The sequence below is a fragment of the Protopterus annectens genome, chromosome 2.part2 (genome assembly GCF_019279795.1).
Source record: "Protopterus annectens isolate FY-2018-M chromosome 2.part2, PAN1.0, whole genome shotgun sequence".
NCBI lineage: Eukaryota > Metazoa > Chordata > Ceratodontiformes > Protopteridae > Protopterus > Protopterus annectens.
In genome coordinates this window covers 448,815,622-448,835,032 of record NC_056730.1, presented here as the reverse complement: position 1 = coordinate 448,835,032, position 19,411 = coordinate 448,815,622, and positions in this window count along the sequence as shown.

Below are 19,411 nucleotides of genomic sequence, written 5' to 3'. Positions count from 1 at the left end.
TTAAACATTACTATCAAACATGTTTGCTGGGTCCCTCCCCAAATTGCATAATTTTTGACACTTAGGTTTTGCCAGGCAAACAAACTGCATTATTTAGCAATCTAACACCTGTACAGAAACTTACAACAATAGAGGACATTTCACATGTATAGTGTAACAGAAACTAGAGCAATAAAGCACCTTCCACATCTAAATTCTGGTCATAAACTTAAGCCTTAAAACAATGTGCATGAAACCTTCATCCAGCTTTGGTGGATCTGAATTCTAACATGAAAGGGTCACAACATGCTTCACTGGGCCAGTAGAGTGCAATGTTGTCACATATTTTGCAGTTCTACATTTCACAGTAATCTTTACACTCAAGAAACATGCCTGTATTTTACATTTTTTATCAAGAAAACATGCCTGTATTTTACATTTATTTATACAGTTGACAGAATTATGTATCAAATTCTGTTTAACTAGGCAGGCAACCTTTTCCCATCTCTTCCCAATCGTCACATCTATTCCACCCCGGGGAACTCAAGCAAGTTTTTCAAGTGCCCCTTGAGAAACATCGCTTGAGAGTGTCAAATCTATCTGGGTGTACCTCACCCCATTCACTGTCTTGAGAGCCCATCTGCATTAGGTTCATAGGTTCATAGGTTCATAGGTAGGTACTAGGCTATTGACCCTGTGTCCTATACAAGCCCAGCCAAAAAGGTACCCTGGCTTTTTCCACCCAAGAAAATTATTTTCCTGTGCCACTGTGGCGCAGAGCCACAGAAGTGATCCCCAGGGAGAATTTCCTATTTCCCATCCAATCATACAGATTTTTCTTAAAGAGTGCTAATGAGGAGCTTTGTTTGATATAGATAGGTTGTTTATTCCAGAGTATGGGAAGTCTCTGGGACAGGAATCTATCCCTCCGGCATGTTCTGTTTATTGTGGTGACAAGGTTTAGGTCCCTAGAACGTGTAGCTTGGAGGGACTGGGATTTCTTTAAGTGGAGTATGTCCAACAGCTCTGGGTTTAACATAGCTTTGTATTTTAGGCAGAGATCACCTCTGAGTAGGCGATACATGACAGAGTAAAGCTGTAGTTTTTTCAGACATTCTGCGTAGGGCATCTGTTTGAGGTCGGTAATCCTTTTTGGGAGGTATTTCTGCGGCCTTTCCAGTTGTTGTAGATATCTTGTGAGGTAAATACCAAAAGGGCCATTGTACTCTATAATGGGTCTGATGAGTAGAGGGGAACAATGACCTCTTTTTTTTCTGGATGAGAAACCTTTTGTGATGAGGTGTGCCACACAGAAGGATTTCCTGACTACTGTGGTAATGTGATTATCAAAGGAGGGACTACTGTCCACCTGTGTCCCAAGGTCTCTTATCACACGTTTGGTGTTAAGTATTCTATCGCCTATGTTGTAGTTCATGGGTACAGAGTTTTTACCAAAAGAAATGACAATGGATTTTTTGGCATTGAGCTTGAGGCCATGGCTTTCACACCAGGCATCTGTCTCAGTGAGGCCCTTTTGTAGGATGCCCACATCATTAGGAGTTTCGATTATGGCTCCTAGTTTGCAGTCATCTGCAAACTTCATTAGCCAAAGACCTTCTGTGTTAGTCTGTACTTCAGAGAAGTAGATACCAAACAGGAGATGACCCAGGACTGAACCCTGTGGTACTCCACTTGTCACTGGTCTGAAGTCGGATTTGGAGTCTGCTACTTTCACAGTTTGGGTTCTGTCAGTGAGCCAGTTGGCAACCCATCTTGTGACATAGGGATTTATACCTAGTTTAGTGAGTTTATCTATAATTCCAGAGTGGTAGATGGTGTCGAAAGCCTTGGCAAGATCTAGATAGGCTGTGTGAACCACCTTACCCTCATCTCTGGCTTTGGTGACTGCTTCAAAGAAGTCTATCAGGTTTAGGAGACATGATCTGCCTTTTACAAACCTGAACTGGGTGTGGTTCAGAGTTTGGAGATTACCAATGTCTTTGTTTATAAGTTCCATGATGATACGTTCCATGGCCTTGCAGAAGAGGCTCATCAGGCTAATAGAGTGGTAGTTCCCGGGGTTCGTGGTGGCTCCCCCCCTTGTGGAGTGGGATAATTGTCGCTGTGTGCCATTCAGCATGCACAAAGCCTGAGGTAAGGCTATGATTGAACATAGTACTTAGGTGGGGTGCCAGTTCATTCTGTAGTTCATGTAGAACACAGCCTGGGATGCTGTCTGGTCCAATGGATACTGTGTTCTTGGCTTTGGAGAGTGTGGTTTTTACCTGTGCAGCCATGATTACAGGAAATTTGCATTCTTTCAGTATAGAGATGGGCTCTTTAGGGTGTGGGGGGGTAAAGTTAGCACTGAACCTATCTGCCAGGATGTTGGCAATATCAGTTGGGTCTGTATATTTAGTGCCATTGTGCTGTAACTTAGAGCAGATCTGAGTGTTGCCATTGAGATTCTCGTCATAGCTATAGAATGCTTTGTGGTTGTCTTTAGATTCAGTGGTGATTTTGTTTTCATAACTAGCTTTGGAGGATTTTATCAGGGATCGCAGCTTCTTACTGAGGCTGACCAGGGAGCTCCTCCACTCATGGGATTTTACTCTCTTTTGCAACAGTTTCTTCCTTTTGTTGTACAATTTATTTATGGCAGGGGACCACCAGATTGGCTTCCTTTTTTTGGAGGATAGCGTCTTGGTTCTGTTTGGGATAGCACGATCCATGCACTCATGTAAGTGTTTATAAAGTGCAATTCTGTAGGATTCAGTAGTCGTAACTGTATTGTCCATCTGCATGGGTGTCATGAAGTTCAACACTTCTGTGTTAAGAAGCATGAAGTTGGCTTTGCAGAAATGTTTTGGCATTGGCATTGCTACTCCCACTGTGGTGCTGCACTGAAATATCATATGCTTGCAACCCCAGACTCAATCTTAGCAACTTGGGATTTTGCTGACTGGCTCTGTTTAACCATGTTAGAGGGTTAAAATCTGTCATCACAGTGATGTTTCTTCCATACAGATAAGGCTGAAGTTTTTGTAGTGTCCACACTATGGCTAGACATTCCTTTTCAAACACTGCATAGCATTCCTCCCTGGGTTGGAGCCTACGACTGAGATAAACCACTGGGTGTTCTCCCTCTGAAGAAATCTGGCTAAGTACAGCCCTCACCCCATAGTTTGAAGCATCCACCTACACAACAAATTCTTTGCTTTAGTCTGGACTGGCTAACATAGGGGGTCCTCCCAAAGCTTCCTTAAGCTTCTGAAATGCCTGCTCACATGCTGGGGTCCACACTACCTTATCTGGCCTGTTCTTCCTTGTCAGGTCTGTAAGGGGAGCAGCTATGGTACTATAATTGGGAATGAACTTTATGTAGTACCCTGCTGTCTCCAAGAATGCCCTAACCTGCTTTTTGGTAACAGGTTCAGGCCTTGCCTGAATAGCTTCCACTTTGGCAGGTTCCAGCCTTATCTTACCACTTCCCACTCTATGTCCTAGGTAGGAGACCTCTGCCATACCCACCTGACATTTGCTCAGCTTAATGGTCAACCCTGCCCTCTGTAGTCTGCCTGGCACCTCCCTGACATGCTGAAGGTACTCTTGCCAGGAATGGCTGTAGATAGCAATATCATGCATATAAGCAAGGGCAAACCCTCCTGCTCCTGCTAAGATATGATCTACCAGCCTCTGGAAAGTCAATGGGGCATTCTTCATCCCAAAGGGCATCTTTGTGAATTCATACAAGCCAAAAGGAGTCACAAAGGCTGACTTCTCTCTAGCACTGGGACTCAAGGGCACCTGCCAGTAACCCTTGGTAAGATCAATGGTTGTAAGATACTTATTCCCACCCAGCTGCTCTAGGGCCTCATCTGTCCTAGTCATGGTGTAAGCATCTGACGCTGTGTGACTATTTAATTTCCTGTAATCCACACAGAACCTGGTGCCGCCATCCTTCTTTGGCATCAACACCACTGGTGAGGCCCAGGGACTGTTGGACTCTTGAATCACCCCTAGTTCCAACATCTCCTGTACCTCTTCCTTCAGAGTCTGTTTGACTGTCTCAGGCACCCTATAAGGGGCCTGCCTGATAGGCCTTTGGGGTCCTGTATCTGCCTGGTGCTGCACCAGGTGGGTGCTCCCTGATTTCCCGGTGAACATGCCCCCAAACTGCTGCAACACTGCTCGGATTTCTTGAACCTGGGTAGGAATTAGCTGCTGGGGCATTGCTACCCCTTCCACCGAGGTGTCAGCCCAGGCCACACTGAGGTGATTAGTCACAAGATCTCTCTCAGACTCCTCTTGCAATCCACTGCAAATACTCAGCACAAGGGCCTCCCTACCATGATAAGGTTTCATCATGTTAACATGGTACACTTTGTGCCTCTGCCATCTGCCTAGCACTTCCACCATGTAGATAACATCACTTACCTTTCTTATCACCTTGTAGGGTCCCTCCCAAGCTGCTTGTAACTTGTTGTGTCTGACAGGAATGAGAACCATCACCTGCTGCCCTACTGCATACTCCCTAGCTTGAGCATTCCTGTCACACCACACCTTTTTCTCTTGTTGAGCTTTTGCCAGGTTCTCCTGGGCCAGGCCCATGAATTCCCTGAGCCTTGTCCTGAGGTTCAGGACATATGCCACAACAGACTCCTTTTGAGACTCACACTCACCTTTCCACTCATCTCAAATTAAATCTAGAGGTCCCCCTCACCAAAGGGTGAAAAACCTGTGGATTCCTGGGGAACCTCTCTGTAAGCAAACAACAGATGGGGCAAATACTTGTCCCACTCCCTCTTAAACTGATCTGCAAATGCCCGTAGCATGGACTTGATTGTAGAGTTTAACCTCTCAACAAGTCCATTAGTCTGGGGATGGTAGGGGGTGGTGTTCATGTGCTTCAACCCACAGGACTTCCATAGACAAGCCAGTAGGTCTGACATAGAATTGGCACCTCTGCCAGACAGTATTTCCTTTGGGAAACCTACCCTGCTGAAAATCTCTAGCAAAGTATTTGCAAACTTCTCGGGCTCAATTGAGGACAAAGCCACTGCCTCAGGGTATCATGTAGCATAATCTACAATCATTAGGATATACTTTTTTCCTGTGGAACTTGGGGTACTCAGAGGACCCACAATATCCATAGCTACCCCTGAAATGGCTCCTCAATCACAGGCAAAGGTATCAAAGGAGCTCCCATCTTGTCTCCTGCCTTGCCTACATTTTGGCATTGCTCACAGGTCCTGCAATACCCTATTACATCTCTGGAAATTCCAGGCCAATAGAAGTTTTGCATAATACGCCTCTTTGTATATTTTATGCCCACATGACCTGCAAAGGGAATATCATGGGCTATGGCTAACAGCACCAGATGGTAAGCTCTAGGCACTACCAGCTGCTGTACTCTCTCACCTTCTAGCCCTCCCTCAGGGGTCCACTCTCTGTACAGTAACCCTTTGTTCCAGTATACAGATTCCCCCTTCCCTTGAGAATCCGGTGCCTCCCTAGATACCTGCCTCAGGCCTTGCAATGCTGGGTCTGAGAGCTGAACCTGTCTCAACTCCCTCCTTGTAACCCTTCCCAGCTTCCCTTCCACAGGAAGTCTGGCATCCTCTGACAGCGGTACCTCACTGTCAGACTGGGTACTACTACACACCTCTTCCTTTGCAGTTACCCTGTCCAAGGGAACATCAGTACCCACAAGCAGCTGTGGCTCACATTCAGTCTCACTGCTACAGCATAGCTCACTCCCTGAGGTAACCACCTCAGCAGTCCTGGCTGCAAGTATGCAGTCTGTCTGGGACTCCCCCAGGCTACCAGACCCACATGCTTGTCTCCTAGCCTCACTGCATGTAACTGCATAAGTACATAGTACTGCATCATTCGAATCCTTTCCTCTCAGGACATTTGCAGGATGGTAGTTCCATACCCCTGTTGTCTCAAGACAACCCACTATTGGCATTTTGTCTTTACCACTTACTGGCTCCCTCACCTTTGGTTCCCCACTTTGCCTGCTAGGACACCTGTAGGCCACATGGCCTCACTGGTTGCATTCAAAACATATAATCCTAGCTCCTGGACATGTACCTGGACTAGTGGCTTCCCCTGCTGCTGGCAGTTTCTGTTGGGGCAGTCTGTGCTGCCCACCATGGGTTCCTTTAGTCCCATGAACATTACTGGGGGTCCCTTTCCTGTGCAGAGCTGCCCTGCTTGCTAGGTATAGGTCTCCCTTCTTTCCCAACTTCTCTGAAGTAGCACACTGTCTATCAGCTAACCAGATCTTCATGTCCTCAGGCAAAGTGCTAAGGGCTTGTTCCCTTACCAAAAGTTCTGCCAGCCCTTCAAAAGTGGTGACCTGGCATCCGCTCACCCAGCTATGAAAATAAGTGCTCAGTTCAGCAACATATTCACATACATTTTCATCTGCCTTGCGCCTATGCTCACAAAACCTTTTCCTATACATTTCAGATGTTAGCTTAAAACATTCTAATAAATGTATTTTTACAGCAGTATAATCAAAACAGTCAGTGTCATGCATTTTTGCTAAGGAAGTTACAGCTTTACCATGGAGTAAGGGGGTCAGGAACGATACCCAGAGCCTTTGGTCAACTTCATACTGTTTACATACCTGCTCAAACATATGAATGAAGCTATCAAAATTATCCCCCTCTTTAAAATGTGGAAGAAATTTACTGACCTTTTGTGCTTCTGGGGTCTGGTTACTCCCTTTCCCATTACCTCCATGACTTTGGCGAAGAGTCAGCATTTCCCTCTCATGCCTCTTCTGCTGTTCATTTTCCTCAGCTTGTAGATTCCTCATTTTCTTGGCTGCTTCTAGTTCCATACTCCTGGCCTCCAACTCAAGTCTCTTTAGCTCCAGCTGGATTTTTAAGTCCACTGCAGAAAGTTTGAGCTGTCCATTCTCCAAGGATATTGTATCTCCACTGTCAGTCTGATTGTCCTCCTGGCTGCTGTTTTCTGATGCATCTGTAACCAAGGCTGCAATCAGGTCTGCTTTAGTCAGGTTTCCATGCACCAGTCCCCTAGCCTGGCACATCTCTGCCAGCTGGCTCCTTGTCAGCTTGCCATACTCTTCTGCTGACATGCTGCCTGCTCACCCTGACTAACACTAAGCTAACAAAAGAAATAAAACAATCGTGATCTGAACTCTGAGTATACACTGCATGGCTATTTTAGAGTACAAAACACTTATAGAGATCACTGTACATAAGCTACAGGAATTCACTCTACCCCACACCATTACAAGCCAATTAGTATGTGAAGTAGATCCCACCACTGCCAAACACTTGTGATGACCATACCCTGGCCCAGCAATCAAGGAGCCTCAATCCTCACCACTAACACCAGGAAGGTCATCTCCTTGAAGAGAAAAAAAGGATAACTAATACACACAGTAAAGTACAATTTCCCTTAAGTGCACTCAGAGATCACAGTCAGTCTGGGGCTGGTTGCTCCTTTGCTCACCAGTTCCCCAATAAGACTCCCCACTGGCACAGCAGTAGGGTCCAGGTCTCAGCCTAACTGGGCAAGCTAAAACCTCCAGTACCCTCTCTGTCCAACCAGTGCTTTGTGTCCCTGCCAAGTAGCTGACACAACATACACACACTTTGAGATAAGTATTTATACAACTTCACAGACACTCCTGGGAAAGGCTGACTCAGATTCTCCAACTGTGCCTCTTTACCCAGACTATATGGTAGTTATTACTGCCATCACCCAGTTAATAATATCAGCTACTAAAAGGCCCTTAAAAGGGTGTCCAGTTATTACTGTGCAATATTATTATTCAATGGTAGTATGACTAAGTGTCAAGGCTTACTTTAGAGTGGCCTATTCCAATAACCTCTATAAATATGCAATGCACTTTAGAGCTTATCTCTACACAAATCAGCCACAGGTAGAAGGTTTTAAAAATGTTTAATAATAAATAATTAAAACACACGACAAAACTACTACACCACAGAGATATGTAAGAATTCAGAGATCACACAAAAACTTAAAATAATACAGTAGGACAGGTCTGATCTCAAAGAAAAATACCTAATTAATCTTTACTAGCTTTAACTATTCCTACAAGAAATCACAGTGCTAAAACTTACATGTGAGCATAAGGCAGAATTCTGATAAGTTAGATGTCCAAAGTCAAAATGCTTCTAGTCTCTTCTGAGAAATAGTATTTAAACATTACTAACAAACATGTTTGCTGGGTCCCTTCCCAAATTACATCATTTTTGACACTTAGGTTTTCCCAGGCAAACAAACTGCATTATTTAGCAATCTAACACCTGCACAGAAACTTACAACAATAGAGGACATTTCACATGTATAGTCTAACAGAAACTAGAGCAATAAAGCACCTTCCACATCTAAATTCTGGTCATAAACTTAAGCCTTAAAACAATGGGCATGAAACCTTCATCCAGCTTCGGTGGAGCTGAATTCTAACATGAAAGGGTCACAACATGCTTCACTGGGCCAGTAATGTGCAATGTTGTCACATATTTTGCAGTCCCACATTTCACATTATTCTTTACACTCAAGAAACATGCCTGTATTTTACATTTATTATCAAGAAAACATGCCTGTATTTTACATGTATTTATACAGTTGATAGAATAATGTATCAAAGTCTATTCGACTAGGCTAGCAGCCTTTGTCCATCTCTCCCCAGTCATCACAGCATCATTGAATAAATCTTACTTAAATGTGTCTTTGTAATTGTTTAAGTTAGTCTGAAGAAGTTTTCTTTATTAGAAGAATGAAAGAATCTCAATATATTTTTGGTTTCTTTATTTTATTGCCTTATGCTAATGCCTTAGTTAATACTTTTCACTGTAAACTATTTTAGTGTAATGGAGCTTTTCTCCATGGGCCTCCACTGAAAATGGGCTCTTGACCAAGTCAGACACTCCCGGTAAACAAATACACACACACACACACACACACACACACACACACACACACACACACACACACACACACACACACACACACACACTCACAGACACACACACACGTATGTGTGTGTGGATGCACTAGACAATCTCAAAATACTGAAATGTTGAATTTCAGTATTGCGAGACTGAATAGTCGAAAGTGCGGTTATGCGAAAATGCACTATGTCAAATGCGAAAATGTTGAATCCGCTATCGTGGTGCCGCGTTCGTGATGTGCGGTGCGGTTTATGGATTTATCTGGGGTTTCAGGTAAGGGGTGTTTGTGCAAGGGTATTGGGTAGGGATTTTAGTCTGTGTGAGTGTGTGTAGTGGGTTTCACTTCATAATCTCGAATTACTGAAATCCCAAATTTTAGTAACCCGAGACTATAAAGTCGAACCATTTACAATACCGAAATCCACAATCATGAATCACACAATCACAGACATACATACATGCACCATAGACCACATAACACACACACACCATTCCACCCACAGCACACAAACCACACAGCATAACCCCCTGCACCCCCCCATGTGTGGGGCTGTGCCCCACTCACCCCTCTACTTATATATATACCAACTCCGAGATCGCACATAACATAAAAAAAAACTCATACCATGGCAACCTCCACTTGCTCACAAACAAATATTTATTTATTTTATTTATTTATTTTACATTTGTTGACCAGGCTAGTCTAACTAGATATATGTCCATTTTCAGAAGAGGCCCAGGGAGAAAAGCTCCAATGAACACAACAGTAATAACAAAGTTAAAGGTTACAATAAAAATAAACACAGACAGTAAGTAACCAGGTAGTAGGTTACAATAAATTAGTAATAGCGGATATTTCAAAATAAATTGTATTGTACATAACAATGACTGCGTACAGAATTTTGGACAAATATTCAGAAGAAGTAAATAGTTAAACGTTACAGTATTTTTACAATTCCTGCTTTCATTTATGCTACTCGATATTGAGTAGTAAGAAAGTAGAAACTAGGAAGTATTAGAACAGGGGTGAAATTTTAGTCAGGGTTACTGCAAGGGCATAACCAGTGCATTCTAAGGAATAATTTGAGTTTTTGTTTATAGAGGGGTAGGGAAGGAGGTGAAGTAAGTTCACTAGGTAGAAGGTTCCATTTTTTTCCAGCTATGTTTGAGAACAGAGAGTCACCTGCCAAGTTGTTGGACTTACTTATGCTACCTAATAGTTTATTTGATGAGCGTAAGGTATTAAGATTTTGATAGGGAGTTATGAGGTTTGAGAGTATCGGAGTTTTGTTAGGTTGATTAAGGACCTTATGGGCAATGGTAAGTTGGTTAAATTGAAGCTGATTTTGTAGTTCAAGCCATCCTAGTTGTTTTAGGTTCTGACAGTGATGGGTTCTGAAGGGATTACCAGTGGCAAATCAGGCAATGTTATTATAGGTGCTAGCTAGTTTGAGCAGGTTGTTTTTTGTTAGGTTTGTGTAAATTGGTGAGGCGTAGAGCAGTGTAGAGATAAGATGAGAGTGGGCAATAGTAGTTCTAGCTGTAGAAGTAAGGAAGGGTTTGATCCTATATAGGGAGCCCATTTTTCTGTTAACTGTTTTTATGGTGTTGTTAATATGAGTGTTGAAGTTAAGGTTGTTATCTATTGTAATTCCTAGGAGTCTGGTGGTAGAGGAGAAATGAGGGTACCATTTTTAGAGATAACTGAGAGGTCTATTGGGGCGGACTTATGGGTAGGAGTAAAGAGCAGGAGTTTTGTGTTTTTTTGGGATTCAAGAGAAGACGTTTTAAAAACCAAGTCTCTACCATGTTAAACACCTTCTGAGTTTGGGATTGCAGTTCAGAGGAGGAATTGGCTGTGCAGATAAGTGTAGAATCATCTGCATATTGTATACAGGTAGCTTGAGAAATAGGTAAATGCAGATTATTGATAAAAATTGAGAATAGTAGAGGACCTAGAATAGAGCCTTGGGGAACACCAAGGGTGAATGGCAGGTGGGATGATAGATTATTCTCCCAAACCACTGCTTGCTGCCTATTGCTGAGGTATGAAGTAAACCATTGTATAGCTGACACAAGTCAAGAGAAAGTGATTTGAGGATGTTTATAAGCAAAGGGTGGTTTACCATGTCGAAAGCTTTTGAAAGATCAATAAAGAGAGCTGAAGAGAGAATATTATTATTATTATAGTTTCTGTTAATAGAATCAGTGAAGGATAGAGGGCAGTAGGAGTACTATGGAATGGCCTAAAACCGTGCTGGGTATTAGCTAGTATGTTGTGCTGAATTAAATGGTAAAGTAGCTGATGATGAATGCATCTTTACATGATTTTAGCTAAAGGGGATAGTAGAGCTATAGGTCGATAGTTAGAGTATTCATTTGAGTTGTCACCTTTATGTAGGGGGATGATGTGAGAAATTTTCCACATAACTTGGGTGGTTCCCTCGTTAATGGTTCTGTTTATAAGTATAGATAAAGGATAGGCTACAGATGTAGCTGCTTTTTGCAGATATTCAGCTGGGATATGGTCAGCAGATGAGTCAGTTTTTGGATGAGTTTGTAAATAAGATTGGTAGAGATGGGTTGCAATGGAACTGTAGGAAGAGGGCTAGTATTGTGGATAAGAAAGCTAGAGTTGTCAGGGGATAGCTGGCTGGCCAGAGATTGTATGTCCTCAGTAAAGAAGGTATTGAAGGTGTTAACGGTTTCAATGGGGGTTAGTGTCTGTTGGGGCTGGTGTACTGGAGCGACCAGGGTATAGGAGTCTATTGATACTTGCCCAGAATCTCTGTGGGTTATTTTGATATGTTTGTTGCATTTTACAGTAGAAGTCTTTTTTATCTGAGAGCATTGCTTTTTTGTCATATTTCTCAGCTGTCTGAATAGTTGTTGATCTGCTGTATTTTTGTACTTCGCCATCTAGCCCAGGTTTTATTTCTGAGTAGGATTTTTTGCCTGGTTTCTTTAGGGAGCCAAGGTGCTGGTTTTGATTTAATTCTGATGGTATGCTTAGGTGCATGCTGGTCAAGGATAGTTAAAAATCTAGAGTTGAAGTATTTAACAGCCTCTTTAAGTGGGAGGGTTTTTAGGGGAGACCATTGCAAGCACTAAGTTCACTTTGGAATAGCCCTAGGTTAAAATGCTTGTTGTTCCGAATAGTTCTATATGTTGCGGGGTGAGAAATATTAATCTTTTCCCTGATTATGTAGGTCAATGAGTGTTCACTTACATCATCAGGGAAGATTCCTACCTTATAAGTTTGGTGGAAGTTATTAATAAGAATCCAGTCTAAGGTAGTCTCTTTTTTATTTGGTTTGTTGATTCTAGTAGGGGAGGTAATGGTTTGAGAGAAGCCATGTAAGTTAATATGGGAGGTTGGATGTTCAATATTGATGCTCTTCCAATCAATATTAAAGTCACCTAGGATTATAGTTTCTTGTGGGAAGGTTGAAGCGACCAAGCTAAGTATATTTTCTAGTGTGCTGATGTTGTCCCCAGGAAGTAACTAGATACAAATGATATATATGGCTTATTAGAGTTGAGCTGAATTTTGGAGATGAGAATCTCAGCATTATTGTCTGTAGGAGGGTTGTAGGATGAAGAGGTAACTATTAGGCCGTCTTTTAACAGAATTTCTACTCTCCTACTCTTTCTTCTGTTGTGATCACGTCTCAATATATTGTAGCCTGGAGGCATGATTTCATTATCTTGAGTTCCGGGTTTTAACCATGTTTTTGTCAAACATATGATGTCAAAGGAGTATCTATCCAAGAGAGCATGGAAGCAGGCCACTTTGTTATTTAAGCTATGGCTATTGAGATGTGCTATCAGGAGTGAGTTGGGGAGTTTAATAGGGGAGAGTGGGATAGAGGGAGTGAGAGTATGAGAATTAGTGGTTAGGACCATGGCTGGGCCTGGATTAGGACGGATGTCTGCATCTTCTAAGGATTGTCTTTTTAGCCTGAGCAAAGGATTATGTGTGTTACTGATATGGTACTGGACTTTTCTGGTTATTATGGTATTGTATTTAATGTGGGCCAGTCTGTGGTACTTTGGTAGAAGGTAGCTTGGTGTGGATGTTATATTTATATGACTGAGAAAGGTAGTGAGAGATTGTATGGTTGTTTTTTTTATGAGGATAGTGAAATTGAGAATAATTCAGATGTTGAAAGGAGGTTAGGAGATATGCTGAGGTTAGAACAAGTGTGGCAATGAGAAGTATTTTGGTAGAAGTATGGTTAGTTACTATAGGCATAATGCCGAGTTTGATTATAGGTGCTATAAGATAGGTAAGACTGGTCTAAGTAAAAGTAAAGATAAGAGAGTAGGTTATATTACTCTAAGTAATGAGAACTAATGATAGGTTATGTGGAAGACGGGTGTGGTGTAAAAGCTTAGGTTAGTAGAATTATCTGATTTGTTGGTTTGGAAAGGGGCAGTGGTTTAAGAAGTATAAGTCTAGGACCACTGAGGGTGGGTGAGAATTGGGGGTAGGGTAGGGGAACAGAGTGAGCCCCATGGGGGAATGGAGTGGGTGGAGACAAGAGAAGGAAGAAGCATAAGAAGAAAAATCAATCAGTGTAAGAAGCTTGTAGGAAAGGTAAGTAACTTTATAGGTAAGAGGAGAGGTTAGGATAACAAATGGGCTAAGGAGCAGCAATATTAGGACAAGAAAATATATTTGAATATGCTATGGATAGAGAAATATGTAGGCTATAAAGCTACAGGTAGAATAAGAAGATAATAGTGGGATTTAATAGCAGCAAGACTGAGGATAAGACAAGGACTTTTAGATGATGCTATGGGATAGTGGGATAGATAAAGGGCGCTAGAACCAGGTAAGGGTGCCACCTAGTGGTCAAAATCAATATTGCAGTAGTAGATAGTAAGAGGGCGAAGTCTGTTCAGGGGTTCAACAGGAGAGGCTAGTAATGGAATGAGCTTTAAAATAGTGGGAGGAAGGGTGTACAGGCTAATGGGTAAAGCGGCTGACTGTCCTGGCTTAGAAGCTACCTTTCAACTACCTACCAGTAACACAACTCTATAGTTCACTGTTAGGTTTAGGAAAACCACATACTTTCTTGCTTCCTTTTAAACTTTTGGGAACAAGGATAGGAGACCTTCTGATATAACCGCAGGTTAGAATGATTCCCTTTTCGTCAGGCCAGAGGAGTCAGTGTCCTGGCAGGATATGGGCATTAGAGAACTGGGAACTTGTAGGTAAAGATGGATGGAAACAAAACAGGTTCAGGGGAAAAGAAAAATTGACTTTAATACAGAATATAAAGCAGAATATGCTAAGCAGATAGTAGAGCAATAATAAACAACACAGTTATAGTGTTACACAATTAAAAAGTACTAATCAATATATGTCATATCAGATAGGCAGGAGGAAAATAGCTCAGCCATAACCTTTGGAGCTTAGTTAAAAAAGAACAGTAAAGGCAGATGCCATCATTAAGTTACAGAGGCATTTAATAACACCCTGCTAATGGAGCACTTTAGTCTAAATAGTCCATACAGTAGAGAGACAATACACCAGCTAAAATCATAGCAGTTATTAAATGTAGTAGCCAGTTGCCAGCAATATAATAGATCTGTCTAATACAGATACAAGTGAAGGTAAAGGGTGGACTATACCCTCCCTTAGCTACAGTCGCTAATTCAGCTAAGACAATAATAAGGTTAAGGCAGTATCTCTACTGATGAAAACTTTGCAGAGTCAATGTTTTGCCTATATTTTAACAAGATAATATATAGCTACCAATCTAAAGTTGTTGTTTTGCTTTAAAATCCACCATGAAAGTAAGGGATACAAATTACATTACTTCATAAATGGATTTAAACACAAAAAGACATATAAATGCACTTCGCTAAACACAGATCACAACAGGGTTGCAAGCAATGGTTAAGAAAGCTTCCACAAGGGAAACAGACAGCTTAGAGAGTCCAACACCATGTTATACAGATGTATGGCATTACAATTTGGGAAATAGAAAAGCAACCTATCTATAGTAGGAGACTTGCTTAGCTCTATTCAAATGATCACAGACTGAGGAGTATTATGGGAGAAAGAAACAAGCCCGAATGCCTAAATATTCAAATGAAAGCAATAGGGCTTATTGTCATGCATTCATGTACGAGGCTATGGAGTGTTATGTTCCCACGTGGGAAGTTCAAAATAAACTAAAATACTGACATCATAAAGTACAAAAAAGGCTAATAGCGTATATTGTCATTAGGGCCATGTAGACTAAGTTAACAATTAAAGGCTTTCTTTAGTTATGTTAGGAACCTGGGTGGGAATTCCCAGATATGCTCAGAATTAGTCCAAAATGACAAAAAATACACCGAACCCACAGACATTGCCAACATCCTAGCTGACAGGTTCAGCGCAAACTTCTCCCTCCCCACCAAAAGGGCAAATATCTATCCCAGCAGAGTGTTGCCCCCCTGACATCTCAGATGCTCAGGTAAGAGCCGCCCTCTCCAAAGCAAAAAACACAGCATCAATGGGACCAGACGGTGTCCCAGGCTGCATCCTACATGAACTCTAAGAAGAGCTAAACACAAACATAAAACTACTGTTCAATTTCAGCCTTACTACAGGATATGTACCCAAAGAGTGGTGTACAGCAACAGTGGTCCCTCTCCACAAAGGTGGTGATTCAACAGATCCTGGAAACTATCACCCCATAAGCCTGACTAGCTTGGTCTGCAAAGCTATGGAAAGGATCATCATGGACCTCATAAATAAAGATATTGGGGACCTACAGACATTGGATCCTACCCAGTTCGGCTTTGTTAAGGGCAGATCCTGCCTCTTAAACCTGGTCGATTTCTTTGAAACAGTCACCAAGGCCATTGACGAGGGGAAGGTGGTCCACACAGCCTACCTGGACCTTGCAAAAGCCTTCGATACAATACCCCACTCGGGCATTATAGATAACCTCACCAGCTTAAATATAAATCCCTATGTCACTAGATGGGTTGCAAACTGGCTCAAGGACAGAACCCACATGGTTAGAATTGCTGGAGCCATGTCAGACTCCAAACCAGTTACAAGTGGCGTCCCACAAGGCTCAATCCTGGGACCTCTCTTGTTCGGTATATATTTCTCGGAGGTACAGGCCAACACGGAAGGACTGTGGCTGACCAAGTTCGCAGATGACTGCAAACTGGGTGCCATAATCGACTCTCCAGCAGACACAAGCATCCTCCAAAAGGGCCTCATAGAAACAGACAACTGGTACCAGAGCCATGGCCTCAAGCTAAACACCAAAAAGTGTATAGTCATCCCCTTTGGTAAAAACAAAGTGCTCACAAATTACCACATAGGTGGTAATCCATTAAGTACAGAAGAAGTAATTAGGGACCTGCGGACCCAAGTTGATAGCAATCTCACATTTGACAACCACGTGGCCAAAGTGGTTAGAAAAACATTTTATATAGCCCACCTAATCATGAAGGGATTCACATCTAGATCAGGGGAGGTCATCGTGCCTCTTTACTCATCCCTCATTAGGCCCATAATTGAGTACAATGCCCCTTTTGGGATGTACCTTACCAGACACCTGCAGCAACTGGAAAGACCCAAAAAGTACCTCACCAAGAGGATCAAAGGGCTCAAACAGATGCCATATGCTGCCCGTTTAAAGAAACTCCAGCTCTACTCAGTGGCATACCGCCTGCTCAGAGGCGATCTGTGCCTGACATATAAAGCCATGTCCAACCCGGAATTAATGGACATGCTGCACCTCAGAAAATCCAAATCCCATCGAGCTACACGCTTGAGAGACTTCAACCTCAGCACTGAAATAAATAGGACATGCTGGAGGGACAGATTCATAACCCAGAGGCTCCCTTCACTCTGGAATAAAATCCCAGTCCAGGTTAGGCAGAGTCCCTCATTGACTCTCTTCAAGAGGAATCTTGATGAGTGGATGGGAGATCGTAGGTTTACCCCGGGTATCACTTCTGTGTCACTGTTAGACAGAGGCACAGTATACTAACCTCGAAAAAGGGCATAGCAAAATTAATTTAAAATGGGTGGCGAAAGCCAAACACACTCTGGTTAGGCTTATAAATGCCCTAGGGCAGATAGCCTAGTATGAACCTATGAACCTATGAACCTATAAAACCCAGGTACAAGGAGTATACCAAGTAGCATCTCCATGTGGGTGGTTAAAAGAAACTATACCAATAGTTAAGCCTTACAACCCCAACAGAACGTGAATCAAATCTTTCTATTATAAAAGCGTTAAAGGCCCTCAAGGGAGCTTTTATTATCATATGCACAATTGTAGGAGCGCTTTGTTACAATGTTCTCTTTGCAAAATGCAGACTCTGAGAAATATCCCTTCATGTGAGATGGAGTTGAAATTCAAACTATGTGTTTGAATTAAGAAGTGTAGACCAAGTAGCATCTCCACATAGATAGTTATAAAACCCTAAGCATGTCTAAGCAATTACAACCCTACATGCGAGTTTTTATGACATCACACATACAAAAACACCAACAAATCCAACACTCACACTTACACTTACACCTCTCTACCCTTACCCACACATACAACATACAAAACCACACATAAACACTCACTCACCTGCAATTTCAGGCACCATAACACTACACGCAACGTATCAAAAATGCATAAGTGCGTATTTGAGATATTCAAATTTGCTCTCATGCACTTTCGGCATTCTGGTTTTTGGCTTCATGATCTCAGGTTACTGAAATTCGGGATTTCAGTAATTTCAGATTATGAAGTGTAACCATGTAGTGGTGTTTTTTGTGTGTTTAGTGCAACCTTGGAGTTAGTATATTTAAGTAGGGGGGTGTGGGTAGGTGTGTTTGTGTGTCATGTTGTGTTTGTATGTGTTGTTTTGCTTGTTTTAGTGTAATTAGGTAGGTGTATGTATGTGTGTTTGTGTGTGTGTGTGTGTGTGTGTGCGTGTGTGTGTGTGTGTGTGTGTGTGTGTGTGTGTGTGTGTGTGTGTGTGTGTGTGTGTGTGTGTGTGTGTGTGTGTGTGTATGTGGGTGTGTGGGTGTGTGTGTATGCTTGCGATTGTGCTTTTTGTGGTTTTGGGTTTTCGGGTATGTGGGTTTTCTACTTTTCAGTCTTGAAATACTGAAATTTGACATTTCAGTATTTCGAGATTGTCTAGTGAATCCATATGTGTGTGTGTGTGTGTGTGTGTGTGTGTGTGTGTGTGTGTGTGTGCATGTGTGTGTGCATGCGTGCGTGATATATATGTGCCCCCCACATACCCCTAACTATATATACTAACTTACTAACTTCAGGGACACACTACAGCAGGGAAAGTACATATTCCTTTTACTTGCCTTACAGTGCACTGCAAGTACTACTTGTCAGGGAAATGAGTTTTAGGGGAAATGAGTTTCAGTCAAATGAGTTTTAGGGGAAATGAAAATTGAAAACAGAGGTAATCCAGAGGGCTCGAGTGAAATCTGATATCCCACCTATGACCCAGAGGGTGACAGTACTAACAAAAAACTGAGTATAAAGGATAAGTCCCCATAAAATCACTTTAGCTAGCAGATCTAGGAGATTCTGTATCTGTGATGCCCTCCCTGTGGGAGAAATAAAGGTACTTTTTTTAAGTTTCCAGTAGTTTATTCAGTTAAGTAAGTAGGTGGACAATGTTCTTAGTCTTTCATTACTACATGGGGTTGAGGGTATGGACAAATGGATGGATGGCTCTTTAGCTGCAGTAATTAATTTTATGTATTTTACAATATTCCTGCAGTGGGACAGATGTTGCTGTTAGTCAGAGTAATGAGGTATATCTTTGAGTTTAATGGTAACATTGATCAATGCAGGAAATATTGTATAATATACTTTAAGGTACATTAAAATGTCTTAATACACTATATGGATATAGAAAGTTTCACAATACAAAAAAATAAGATAAAAATGAGGAACTGCACAATAGATTACTCGTAAGATAGAAGTTAAATAGAAACTGAAGTTATGGATTATCTGTGAAGGACTTAATGTACAATATACAGCACAGCTAATGTCGTAGCATTATGGAACAATGAGTCCCCAGATTAAGGAGCAGCAGGTGTCGGGGGAGGTATCTGAAGAAGTATGGACATGAAAAAGAAAAGGAGATCTGGTGAGATGCAATATTTATTTACAGGAGAAAGCAAAACTAACCAATATTAAAAAGCAGCACCAATGATATTTGAAGAGAAATACAGGCAAAGGCACCCAAACATGGAAAACTCCACAATACAAAAAATAATAAAACAAAGGGGGAAGTAGAAAAGAGGATTAGTATGGAAGAAATTAAACAAATAGAAACTGAAGTTATGAATTATTAGTGAAGTGAAGAATTTAGTGTAGAAAATCCAACACAGGTAATGCTACAGTGTAATGGAACAATGAGTCCTCAGATTATGGAGAAACAGGTGGAGCAGAAGGCATCTGAAACCTTCCCAT